Genomic DNA, 13,653 nt, shown 5'->3' on the forward strand with positions numbered 1-13,653 from the left:
GTAAAGGATATCACTCAGAAGGGCCCTTCATTTACCAATATCGTTTAGTGTGTACAGGGGGAAATGTAGCCGATATAGCTGAAAGAGACTATCTGATAGTGTGTATGGGGCATTAGGTTTTGTTTCCAATATCTTGTTGAAACCAACCTACCTAAGCAGGGAGATATTTGTTCCCTTTCTGTGATTTTTTTTCTTAGTTTTTTTTTTCTTCAGCATAGAGGTACAAATGCAGCGCTGGGGAAGATGATGGAATTGCCACTAAATAACCAGTTATGAGTGTTATTACAAACCTCCCAGGGAATGGCTGGTCCCTGCTTTGTTATAATGACTTATGAATTGTTATAATTGAATCTCCTCTATTGTGCAGGCTTGGCCACAGATGATATTTATTTTGCACAATGGAGCAGCCTGTTAAATCGAGCTGTCAGCATTGCTGTATAACTGACCCCACTCTATTTTTTCCTCTGAGCTTTTATGAGAGAAATCTCTAATCTGTGTATGTCTGTTCACCAGGCATATAAAATAGGAAAAAACTTTTTTTTACAGCTAAAATAGACACATTGCAATGTATAAGAAAAATACTTGTCAGTTGCAAATCGTAAAATGGCAAACACAACTTTTACAAGCTTTAGTTCAACAATTTTGCTAAAAGCAAAGTTCTAGCTCAAATGGATAACAGATAAATGAGAGCTTCTACAAGTATATTTCTCTGAATTAAAAACAAAAAGTCATAATACGGATGTAAATATTAAAGTGTTATTAACAGGATTTCTTCCATCTTTTCTTTTTGAATGACTGCTGCTATTAGAAGTACAGTACAGTGTATGGATTCTGGCAATGGCAAATCTCGGTGAGGGTGTGAAGCCCAAGCAAGTACTGTACTGTGCCTAACTCTCTATTTTGTAAAATCTTAAATCTGACTTATTGGAACTTTTTATGGAGGGTGCTGCAATCCATTGTCTTACAGCAGGGCCATCTTAATGTATAGGAGCAGGGCATAGATGCCCCGGGCCCCACGATTCTAGGGTCATTTTCACAAGGGGTGAACGAAAGGGCTTTACCTCTGAGGCTGGTACTTCTGGACAGGGGCGGATTGGGAATTAAAACCAGCCCGGGAAATATCTTGAAGCAGCCCTAATGGGGGGGGGGGGGGGTGTTGTTGCGATCCCCGATTTTTTGGGATGGGAGTGGCCTACCAATATGGGGGTGTGGCCTATTTCAGTGAGGCCACGTCCAATTTTTCCCGCTGTGGGTACATGGCTAGTGGCTCTCTGAGCTGCTGGCTATGTCCCCAGCCCCTCAGGCTGCAGAATAGGCACATGCAGACAGCGTCTATTCTGCAGCTTGTGGGGCTGGGGAGATAGAGACAGGGGGTCTTCCAAGGGTCGTCGTCGTCTCCACCCCCCCCCCCCCCCCGCCGTGGGACACTGAGTATGGGCCACCTCCCTTGAACACATTATGCACCATAACAAGAGGGCCCTTTTTTCTATCGAAAATGTTGTACACCTTATGCCACACAGTATGAGCCAATATTCACATTATGACACATGGAATGATCCAAAATTCACAAAATGCCACACAGAATGAGTAAAAAAAAAAAAAAAAAAAAAGCTAAACGGTACTTATGTAGTATCTGGGCGTCCGATTTAGAAATCGGATCGGATCGCATCGCATCGCATGCGACCACAAATCGTATGCGATGCGATGGTCAAGATTTTTCCATAGGATTCAATGTTAAAATCGTCTGAGTCCATTTTAACATAGAATTCAATGGGAAAAAGGGGTCCTTTTCCTTTCCCCACTATCCAAGTGGGCATGGAGTTGGATATAAACCTGTGGCGAGCGTAGCGAGCCACCGAGCCCGAAACGTGGCGAGCGTAGCGAGCCCCGCGAGGGGACACAGAATACTTTTTAAGAAATATGCGTTCGCTCACCACGCTTCGGGCTCGGTGGCTCGCCACGCTATATAAAATCAACTCTATGCCCACTTGGATAGTGGGGAAATGAACAGGACCTTCTTAACATTGAATCCTATGCAAAATCGCATCGAATCGCATCGCATCTGATTGTATGCCTTAAGGTAAGGCATACAATCACAAAATCGGATGCCCAGATACTACATAAGTACCAGCTAAACTTCACATTATGCAACGGAATGAGAAGATACAGGGTGAGAGGGGGTTGGTATTGAATGGTGAAAAGGGGGTGACGAGGGGTGAGAGTAGAGTGGCAGGGTGGAAGAGGATGCAGGGAGGGAGTGGGGATGAAGGGGGGCGTAGAATGCTGGGAGGGGAGATGCAGGGTGGCTGAGAATGAAAGGAGGGAGGACATATGCAGGGTGGCACAGGATGCAGAGTGTGAGGGGGGCATGGTGGCACAGGATGCCGGGTAGGAGGGGGAATGCAGAGTGGCAGAGGATGCAGGGAGGGGAGTCACAAAATGGTGCAGGATGCAGCGAGGAGAGACAGTGATGCCCATTAGACATATGCCACACACCGTGATGCCCATTAGACATATGCCACACACCGTGATGCCCATTATACATATGACACACACTGTAATGCCCATTATACATATGCAGCACACTGTGATGCCCATTATACATATGCCACACACCATAATGCCCACTATACATATGCCACACACCGTGATGCCATTATACATATGCCATGCACCGTGATGCACCATTATACACATGCCACGCACCGTGATGCCCATTATACATATGTCACACACCGTGATGCCCATTATACATATGCCGCACACCGTGATGCTTCATTATACATATGCCACACACCGTGATGCTCCATTATACATATGCCACACACCATGATGCTCCATTATACATATGCCCCACACCTTGATGCCCATTATACATATGCCACACACCGTGATGCTCCATTATACATATGCCACACACCATGATGCTCCATTATACATATGCCCCACACCGTGATGCCCATTATACATATGCCGCACACCGTGATGCTCATTATACATATGCCCCACACAGAGATGACCATTATACATATGCCGCACACCTTGATGCCCATTATACATATGCCACACACATGATGTCCATTATACATATGCCACACACCGTGATGCTCCATTATATATATGCCACACACCATGATGCTCCATTATACATATGCCATGCACCCTGATGCCATTATACATATACCACACACCATTATGCCCATTACAGATATGCCACACACTGAGATGCCCATTACATATTATGGCACATAAGTGCCGCTTACCGACATGCTCATTCAAAGGAGGTTTAGTACTTGTTGCCAAGGGGGTGCTATTAGCCAGGGTGAAGCAGTCTGACAGCCGGGCAGAGAGGGGTGTGTTGCCTGGCTGTCTAAAGTGGCTGCAGTGAAACAGTGTGACAGCCGGGCAGAAGCGGTGGGCTGCCCGGCTGTCTTTAGAGCGGGCACGCAGCTGTTTGAAATCTCACCGTAGGTCGCCAGCCAATAGAAGCACAAATTTACATGTCCCCTTCCCCTCCCCAACACACATTTACATGTCACCCCCCTCCACATATTAACATGACACACACCCCTCCCCAGCACACATTAACATTTCATACCCATCGCCAGCACACATTACATACTGTACCTGGCTGGCTTGCTGTAGAGCTGCTCCATGTTCTGCCCATGCCTGGCTGACTCTTCCAGTGCATGGCTGTGGGCGGCTGCCAGGTTGCTGCTGCTATGAGGGATGCGGATAGCAAAAGGGTGGGCGGCACTGCAGACTGCCCAGTGTTTTATTCCACTTTGCCGCCCATCCTGCTTTTGATCCCCAGCGCACGACAAACTCCTGCGCAGGGCCAGTGCTAGGGTGTATGGCGCCCCCCTGCAAACTATAAAATTACACTTTCCCATAAAAGGGTGTAAAACGTAAATAGCAGTAGTATTTTTTATGCACATAATGTGCCAGGTAGCAGCAGTGCCGTAACAAAACATTTTGGTGCCCTGTACCAGAAAATCAATTGGAGCCCCCACACACACACTAAAAACAGGGGCAGTAAGAAAAATTTAGGACGTGGCTTCGTATGGATGTGGCGTGGCCACATAATAGTACCAATTCACACCACACAGTAGTGTCTGTTTTTCACATTATACTATTATACATTACACATAGTCACACACCATAATGCCTATTACACATTATGCAGCACACCGTAAATACACATTACACAGTATGCCACACACCATAAGGTCCATTACATACTATACCACATGCCATATTGCCCAATACACATTATGCCACACACTGTAATACCCATTACATATTATGTCACATAAGTGCGCTTAGGTACATGATCATTGGCAGGAGTTACATTCTCCTTGCCAGGGGGTTAGATGCTCCTTGCCACCTGGGGGGTTGTTACATGCTCATTGCCACAGGGATTACAAGCTTGTTGTCCAGGTGGGATAACCTGCTCATTGTCCACTCGTCATGCGAGTGCTTCTGGAATCTGCACTTCTGGGTAGAGATTTATCCCTTACAGATGCTAGAGGTGCAGGAAGAACTATAGTGTCTGTCTCCTCTATGGTGACAGACATTTTTTGGAGTTGGCGCGGGGTCTCTGTCTGTAGAGACTCTGAGACCCTGAAGTGCAGCTACCTGCCCGCTTATCCCAGCTTCTGATTTATTTGCTTAATTTAAACGGCAGGCATCGGAAGGCGGGGATCCAGCAGGGGATAGTCGGCAGAAGGGAGCGCCTCTCTGACTTGGCGACAACCCAACGCACTTACCAGGGAAGTAACTAGAAGTCTGTGGGTCCCATAAAATTGTGTTCACATTACACTAATTCTGTGCCAATTCACAAAACACACAACACCATGCCAAATTCCTTGCCCCCAAATGACACTATTCACCCACCGTACCCCCAAATTACATTATACACCCCACAATGCCTCTTAAAAAGCATCATACGCCCCAAGTTTGATCATATTTGTGCCCCAGCTCATTATGCTGCTATTTCAAAGAATGAATGTACCTCAGCCAGGCGACTGTGTGACTACATCCCAGGGAGTCGGACCGGTGTCTAAAAATGAGAAGGGAGTGCAGCTACAGGCCTGCCACTTGAAGTTGAGTGCCCGGTGGCTCCTTCCACGTTCCTCTAGTCTGGCATGGCCGCTAGTAGTGTCAACAGCCAGTGCAGCACCATCGCTGACTGCTAGTAGTGACAGCTTGGAAAGGCCAGTGCAGCGGCGTCATAAACCAGCGCTGCTCTGCACTGTGCTGTTTAGCCCTTCGTTCTGTTAAATCCAGGTGGCACGGCCGTAACCAGGAGGAGGGAGCAGAACGGGGCCGGCCATCGACCCACCGTATACCTAGTTCCTGGCGGCTAAACACTTTCTATGTGACTGTGTGCAGGGGGAGAGGTGGGCCCCTGGAGGCAGTCAGGGCCCCACAGCAGCTGCACCCCCTGCATCCTCAGTAGTTACGCCACTGGCACTTATCGAGTTCTGGTGACTCTATGCGTATAATGCCCTCAGTAGCAGCACCACTTACACATAATGCGTGCAGTAGCAGCAGCGCTTACATGCATATTGCCCACAGTAGTAGTGCTACTTTCATGGATAATGCCCACAGTACAAGCTCCATAATGCCATCCTCCAGTAGCAGCACCATTTACACGTGTAATGCCCCCAGCACACACACACACACACACACAGTAATCACTCACTGTTTCTGCCTCCACTTACCCAAGTACGCTGACCCTGTGGAACTGGAATAGATATCTGCAGTGCAGACTGGAGACTGCTTCTATGTAGCCCTGCCCCTTTGAGCTGTTTAGCCACGCCCCTTTAGTCCGTGTAGCTCCACCCATTTTCGGGACCCACTGTGTGCTCTCAAAACATGGTGCTGTCAAAGGGGTGTGGGAGGGCTCTTCTAGCTCCCGCTGCCTGTCTAACTCTGTGACGGCTGGGGCAGCAGCAGCCAACATGACAAACCAGTCTGACTGAGACTCGGAACACGTAGCAGCAGGGGATGCAGAACGGGAGTGCGCCTCTCCAGCCCAGCGCCTCAATGCAATGCATCCTCTGCTGAGCGGCCCTGCTCCTGCGCTACTTTCTGGGGATCACTTGAGCAGCCGCACACAGGACCGCGGGAGCAGCTGCGTGTGATCGCGCATGCGCACCAGCGCTCCCGCGGCCATTTTAACTGTGGCAGCACTTGAGGCCGGCCGCGGCCATCTTTGATCAGGGCAGAATGCACATAGATGCCGCGGCCGGCCCTGTAAAGGAGGGAGGGAGCGCGGCCTTTTACACTCCAAATATGCCGGCCCATCGGGAAACAGCCCGGTTTCCCGGTAGGCCAATCCGCCCCTGCCTCTGGAGCTTTTTGATAGGCAGGAAGAGAATGCAGCCCCAAATAAAAACCAATCAGAGAGGTTAAGCAAGAGTCTCTCCCTGCCCCCCTGGTAGGGATGGCCATCACTGCCATTGCCATTGATGGTTGCCATCAATGGCAATAGTGCAACTGACCATCAATAGTGCAATGCAATGGATGACTATCAATGTTTATACCTATTGATAATCATCCACCTTCTTACACTGATTGGCCTGTGGGCCAATCAAAACATGGGGACGGGGCTTCATGGATGTCGGGACAGAGCAATGCTCCATGTCCCAGCCCCTTGGGTAAAAAAGAAAAAAAAATTGTTTATCCTTGACATTGATGGCTGGAAACCATCTGGTATGGGACTGGCCGCTTGGGGGGCCCTAAGACCCAACAGGCAATCCCATGCACACTATTTTTTAAATAATTCAGAATGGGCTGAGGCTGTGCTGCTGTCCAGTGCCCACTTTTAACAGTAGTAAGAGCAGAAGACCCAGCGCTACAGAGCCAATGAGAAGGAGACCCGCCACTGAACAGGAGACCCAGTGCTGCACCGGCACACAGGAGACCCACCACTGCCGGAGCTAGTGTACAAGAGAATCGCCACTTCCGGTACTGGTGAACAGGCATCAGTCACCGGTGAACAGATCGTGCGCTGATGGCTGGTGAATGGCAGACCCGCCACTGCCGACGCTGGTGAGAATGAGACCTGTCACTGCCAGTATCAATTGTACTGGGTTGAGGGGGTGGGGTTGTTTGACAGGGATTTGGAGGGATACCTGTGACATCCCTTTGAAGCCCCTGCTCTCCATCCTCTCCCCTAACCTCCCCTTGCCTTTCCTCCTCTCCTCCCCCCCCCCCCCAGACTGCAGAAGAGTTATTATTTTATTTATAAATATATTCATATAGTAAGTCCCTTTTATAAATGCTTTTTATTATTTATTTGTCTTAGGTTTATGAATTTTTTATATTAAGCATTGTTTTGATGGAATCTCAGCAATATTGCAATTTCCTTTATTTGAACAGGGAATATTAACCTGTAACTAATATATTAAATGGTGTTGTATTTCATACATCACTACAGGCTTGTGATATTAGCGGTGATCCCAGAGTGTTTGATTATATAATTAGTGTGGATTTTAAATTTTAAAATAATTCTTAACAACTATGAAATGTGTGCTGTACTTCAACAAATGTGTTTAGCTTAATCTGATGCGAGATAGCCAGTAAATGACTGAGGTGCTAATTGAATTATTGACAGAAAATACCAGCTGGTAACAGAAAATGTGAAAGTGGGAATGGATTTACGTGAATAATATACAGCTCTTTCAATCTGTGCTGCTAGATTAAAGGGCAGCTCCCCCATCAACATTAAATTAATACTCCACTGAGGATCCGAATCCCTATGCTGTACAAAGAAACTGTCAGATAAAACTTCATTTACAGGCCTTACCACCGGAGACTTTTTACAAAACCTCCAGTTATGATAAAGTGTGCCTGATACAGAGATGTGTGTACACCCCTTTAATGTTTGTGGGACTGTCCTGCACATGTGCAGATTGACTCCATTGAGATTGTATGCAGCACCCCTAACCGGCAGAATGATTGACATGCATCAGCCATATGGTGATTGGGCAGCACCGCCTGTATTTCCAGAAATATAGTTGTTTCAGTCCGGTAGCTAGTGGGCAGGAGGGGCCATTCTGAGTAAGATACTGCAAACATCATCACTGTTGATGTGATCCTGTGTCTTCAGACACAGATCTGAGATATTGGGAGGCAGCAACTTTTTCCTTCAGATGTCTCCTTCAGACATAAGCATGTTTTTGCACAGCAGCTGCATGCAAAGACACATCTGCTTTGCAAAAGCATCCATGTCTAAATCAGGCCTAGTTTTTGGAGCAAGCTGAAGCTCATCTTGGATTAAATTTATCCAGTAATAATCTGTCTACCATTTGAACTACTATGTTAGAGCTAAAAGTAAAATATTAGTGGCCACATAATAGTAGCAATTCACATTACACCACACAGTAGAGCCCCTTAGACACACTGCACTAGCTAGAGCCCCTTAGGCACACTGCAGGAGCTACAGTCCCTTAGACACACTGAACCATTACACATTGTGCCCCACACTTAATGCCCATTACACATTGTACCACACCGTAATGCCCATTACACATTGTGCCACACACCATAATTATTATTATTATTATTGATACTCCAGTGGCATTAATAACCTGGTGTAAATGGTAATTGGGTCATTAAGTGCATAAGGCCTGGGTGGCCAATGACATTTATGGTGGTAATTGTGCTGACTGTTATTGACAGACTGAAGATTGACGTTCCAGTGACTGGTTTCTAGCTATAGAAGTGGACAAGTGTTCTTATCAAAAACTGTGCATAATGTGGAAGATGGGTTCACATTGTCAAATATTTTAATACCAGTACGTAGTTATGTCTCAGTACATCACTCTTGTATATATTGGGATGTGAAACCATATATATCTCTATTTAGAAGAAGGATGGAAGGAAGAAAAAGAGGTGGGTAAGGAGGATACATATTCCCACCTGCGCTGGGGATCAGGACCTGAATGGTATAGTTCATAATACAAGTACATTATGTGGACAGATGACTCGTGCAGCCAAGGCCTGTGAGTGTTCCAAATTAGGGACCCATTACCTGTGTGGGAAGAGAGTGGAAAACCACTTTCTATAAGATATAGTGGCGTAACTACAAACATAGCGCCCCCCACCAGGAATTTTTGACGTGCCCTCCCCCCAAGAAAAGTTAACCTTACATCTGTTGCCACTTGCCGCCTCTGTAACCGAGACACACAGAGACACGGCACTCCTCCTGGCTTGGCTCCTGCTGCTATTATGAAAAATCTCCCACACAAAATGTCTGCCACATTACAGGAAACCCTTCTTTTGGATGCTAGAGGAGGCCACCACCTCCTCTAGCATCCAAAAAAACGGTCTGCTATAAGGGGGCGGACATTTTGTGAGGGAGATTTTTCATAATAGCAGCAGGAGCCGCAGAGAAGTAGATACAGTTTTTAGGAGGAAGTCAGGATGTTTCAAACGGCCCTGGCAGAAAACAAGAAGAGGCACAAAGAAATCAAAGAAAAAGAGAAACAAGAGATTGGGAGGACAAAACAAAGAAAAACAAAAGATATTAGAAACAGAGGACTGTCTTCAAATCATTAACCTGTCTGATAAATACTCGGCGAACAACAAATTAATGTCCTATCAAAGGGACTTATCTTTTCTCCGTCCAAAACTATGGATATGTTTGAACTGGAAAAAGATATACATTTGTTCACTAGAAAACTATTACTTAAAAAGTTATTTTACAAAACACAAGGTGCCACAGAAGGAAATCTTTGGGACAAACAAGAGAGGGAAGCCCTATAGAAGCCATAGAGGCTCTAGAAGAACTGGAAGAAGAATCCAGAGAAGTATCTCCTAAAAACACAAAATTTAAGAAAAAATCCAAGTTTGTAGGTACCCATGCCACATCTGTCCACAGGTACAAATATACCTAAATTTGGTATCAAAATATTTAGACACATTAATGAAGAAATGTCACCCCCTGAGAAGAAACAACATGAACAAAGAAGAAAGAAAAGCTTTAGCAGAAATTGAATCATGGAAAACCTAATAATAAAACCTTCTTATAAAGGGGGATTATCGTTTTGTGGACAAAGGATAACTATGTCAAGGAAATAAAAAGACAGCAAAGTGACACAAAATGTTATAATTTTTTTTTTTTTTTTTTGGGAACCCTCTGACATATTATCAGATGCAATATCACAGAATAATAATGAAAGCTTGGAAAGACAATGTGATAAACAAACAAGACTATGACTTTCTCTGTGTCGAGCCCCCTAAAGTACCACACTGTTCCTACTCCCAAAAGTACACAAAAATTACAAACAACCACCTGGGAGGCCCATAGTGTCCGGAATGGAGAGCTTAACGGAAAACGCAAGCATATATGTAGATTTCCATCTAAGAAAATTTGTTACGGAGCTGCCGTAATACATTAGGATCACTATGGATATCCCAAACAAAATGGACAACATAACAGCAACTGAAAGTTCCTGGCTATGCATGTGTGATGTGGAGTCCTTGTACACGAGCATAGACCATGAGGTGGGAGTACATGCTACAGAATATTTTCTAAGTATGGGAGGAATAACAGAACATAATGACTTCCTAAATGAACTACTGAAATTTATCCTGACAAAAAAAGTTTTGTTTTCAACTGTCAATATTTTTCAACAAACCCAAGCTACAGCAATGTGAACAACTTGCACACCAACTTACGCAAATATGTACATCGGGTGGTGGGAAAAGGAACATGTGTTTAGTGAAAGACTAGAAAAATACACTAAGCACATTACTGCATGGTACTGTTATATAGATAAACTGCAAATACTGTGGGAAGGTCCACAATCCCTACTCAAAGAATTCATAGGAGAACTGAATAACAACAGCTGGAATTTAAAATTAACAGCAGAAATGAGTCAACAGAAATTGACATTTCTGGACTTATCAGTCTCAGTCAGTCGGTCTGCTCTCACCTGGCTCACCTCTTTAATCTTTCCCTATCCTCTGGGATCTTCCCCTCCTCCTTCAAACACACTCTTGTCTCCCCAATTCTCAAAAAATCAAATCTGGACCCCAACTCTTCGTCCAACTACAGGCCCATCTCCTCCTCCCTTTTGCCTCCAAGCTCCTAGAACGTCTGGCCTATAATAGTCTCCTAAGCCACCTTACTGCTAACTCCATTCTAGACCCCCTCCAATCCGGGTTCCGCCCTTTACATTCAACTGAAACACTGCCCTGACCAAAGTTACTAACGATCTACTATCAGCTAAATCCAAATGCCTCTTCTCTATCCTCATCCAGCTTGATCTGTCAGCTGCCTTTGACACTGTTGACCACCCTCTCCTGCTCAACACCCTCCGCTAATTTGGCATCACTGGCACAGTCTTCTCCTGGTTCACCTCATACCTCTCCGATCGCTCGTTCTCCGTCTCCACTCTGAGCTCCTCCTCTCCTACTACCCTGCAGCCAGTCAGTGTTCCCCAAGGGTCAGTCCTTGGCCCTCTCCTCTTCTCCCTCTACACCACCTCTCTGGGCACCCTCATCAGCTCCTACGGCTTCCATTACCACCTTTATGCTGATGATACCCTAATCTATCTCTCCTCCCCCGACCTATCCCCATCACTCCTGTCCAAGGTCTCTGAATGCCTCACGGCCATCTCAGCTTGGATGACCCAACGCTTCCTGAAACTAAACATGGCTATAACTGAACTTCTAATCTTCCATCCCCCGAACATCCCCTCTTCTCCCACTATCTCCATCAGCATTGGTGAAACCGAGATCACCTCAACCGACCAAACGCGCTGCCTCGGTTATAACATTGACTCCTCCCTCTCTATCACCCCCCACATTCATGCTCTCTCACAGTCTTGCCGCTTTCACCTCCACAACATCTCACGCATCAGACCATTCCTCTCCACTGACACGACCAAAATTCTAATTCACTCTCTTGTCATCTCCCGCCTTGACTACTGCAACATCCTTCTCTCTGGGCTACCTTTCGCCCGCCTCGCCCCTCTCCAATCCATTCTTCACACTGCTGCTATGCTCATCTTCCTCTCCAGCCGCTCTACTTCCGCCTCCCCCCTCTGTCTATCTCTTCACTTGCTCCCCATTCCTTTCCAGGTTCTCTTTAAACTCCTCACCACCACCTACAAGGCTCTCTCCTCCTCCACCACTCCTTACCTCTCTTCTCTGATCTCTATCCACACTCCCTCCCGTCCTCTTCGCTCCGCCGCTGACTGACCTCTCACCTAATCACATCCTTCCACTCACGTGTCCAAGACTTCTCTTGCGCTGCTCCCCTGCACTGGAACAACCTCCCGCCACCCATCAGGCTTTCTGATTCCCTTACCTCCTTCAAGCGCTCCCTCAAAACCCACTTCATCCGATTAGCCTATCCCTCCTCATCCTAACCTCTGTTGCTCCTCCTATCCTGCCTACTCTACCCCTCCATTCCTTTTGTTTTTCTTTCGTCCACCCACCTCCTTTTAGTCTGTTAACTCTTATGAGTAGGGCCCTTCTTCCTCATGTAATCACCATACCTCTTTACCTCACCAGTGCTCCTGCCCGGTTCTTCCCTTCCTCTACTTCATCTTCAGTCTCCTCGACAATTTCCATACCTACTTCAGAACTGATGCTGATTTTAGTTCTACCAGCTATACCCCTATTTATGCTGTATTTTATCAACACACCCTGTACGTTACCTCGTAATTGTTTTTTGTTTGCTATGTACGGCGCAAAGGACACTTTGTGGCGCCTTATAAATAAACGTACTACTACTACTACTACTACTACTACTACTAGAGACCTCAGAGGAAGGAGAAATAAGAATGGATATCTTCCAAAAAAGCACTGCCACAAATAGCATTCTCCATTTTAACAGTTCCCATTTCCCCGAGGGAGAACTGCTTAGGACGAGAAGAAATTGCTCTAGCTTGGAAACATTTGACAAAAGAGCAGGAGAATTGGAAGAAAGCCTACTACAGAGGGGTTACAGCAAAAAGAATATCAGAAAAACTAAAAAAGAAGTGAGAAGAATGAATAGACACAAATTACTTACACCAAAACTCAAATCTAAGAAAGACGGAGACAATAAAGTCCGATTTATCGGGACTTACTGTAACCAGTGGGAGGAAATACAAAGTATTTTACAAAAGCACTGGAATGCTTTGGGAGACTTTGGCCTCCCAAATTGGAGCAAAAGCTAATGTAAGTTGGAGGAAATCTGCAAATTTGAAGGCATGACTAGTCAACAGTCACTTTTAAAATAAACAAAAGGATATAGCAGAGCTTGTGGAGCGTGTGCAAACATATGGAAAAAACTAATACATACCGGGATAAATATGAAAAGTCCACTCAAATAAAGGGATTCATTAATTGTAACACAACAAATGTAATTTATTGTCTACAATGCAGCTGCCCTAAGAAATATATAGGGATGACAAGTAGAAAATTAAAGGTACGAATATTGGAACATGCCAGCAACATCAAGAAAGCCAAAAAAGGCGGTATGAATTTTAAATAACTTAAGTGTGGCCTAACATTTTAAAGTAAAACATGGGGGCAAATCAGAATATCTGAAGGACTTTGGTCTAGAGACAATAAAATTAGGAATAAGGGGGGGAAACACAGGGAAAGAGTTGGCAAGAAGAGAAACTAAACTGATATATCTCATGG

At 45.6% G+C, this 13,653-nt stretch overlaps 1 protein-coding gene across 3 annotated transcripts in view; it reads left to right on the forward strand.

Moving 5' to 3' along the window:
* The window catches only part of HTR4 (5-hydroxytryptamine receptor 4), a 468,365-nt gene that overhangs the window by 281,147 nt on the left and 173,565 nt on the right, over positions 1–13,653 (forward strand). The gene's annotated exons all lie outside the window — the stretch shown is intronic.

The sequence above is a fragment of the Crinia signifera genome, chromosome 4, assembly GCF_055691185.1.
Source record: "Crinia signifera chromosome 4, ASM5569118v1, whole genome shotgun sequence".
Classification (NCBI taxonomy): domain Eukaryota; kingdom Metazoa; phylum Chordata; class Amphibia; order Anura; family Myobatrachidae; genus Crinia; species Crinia signifera.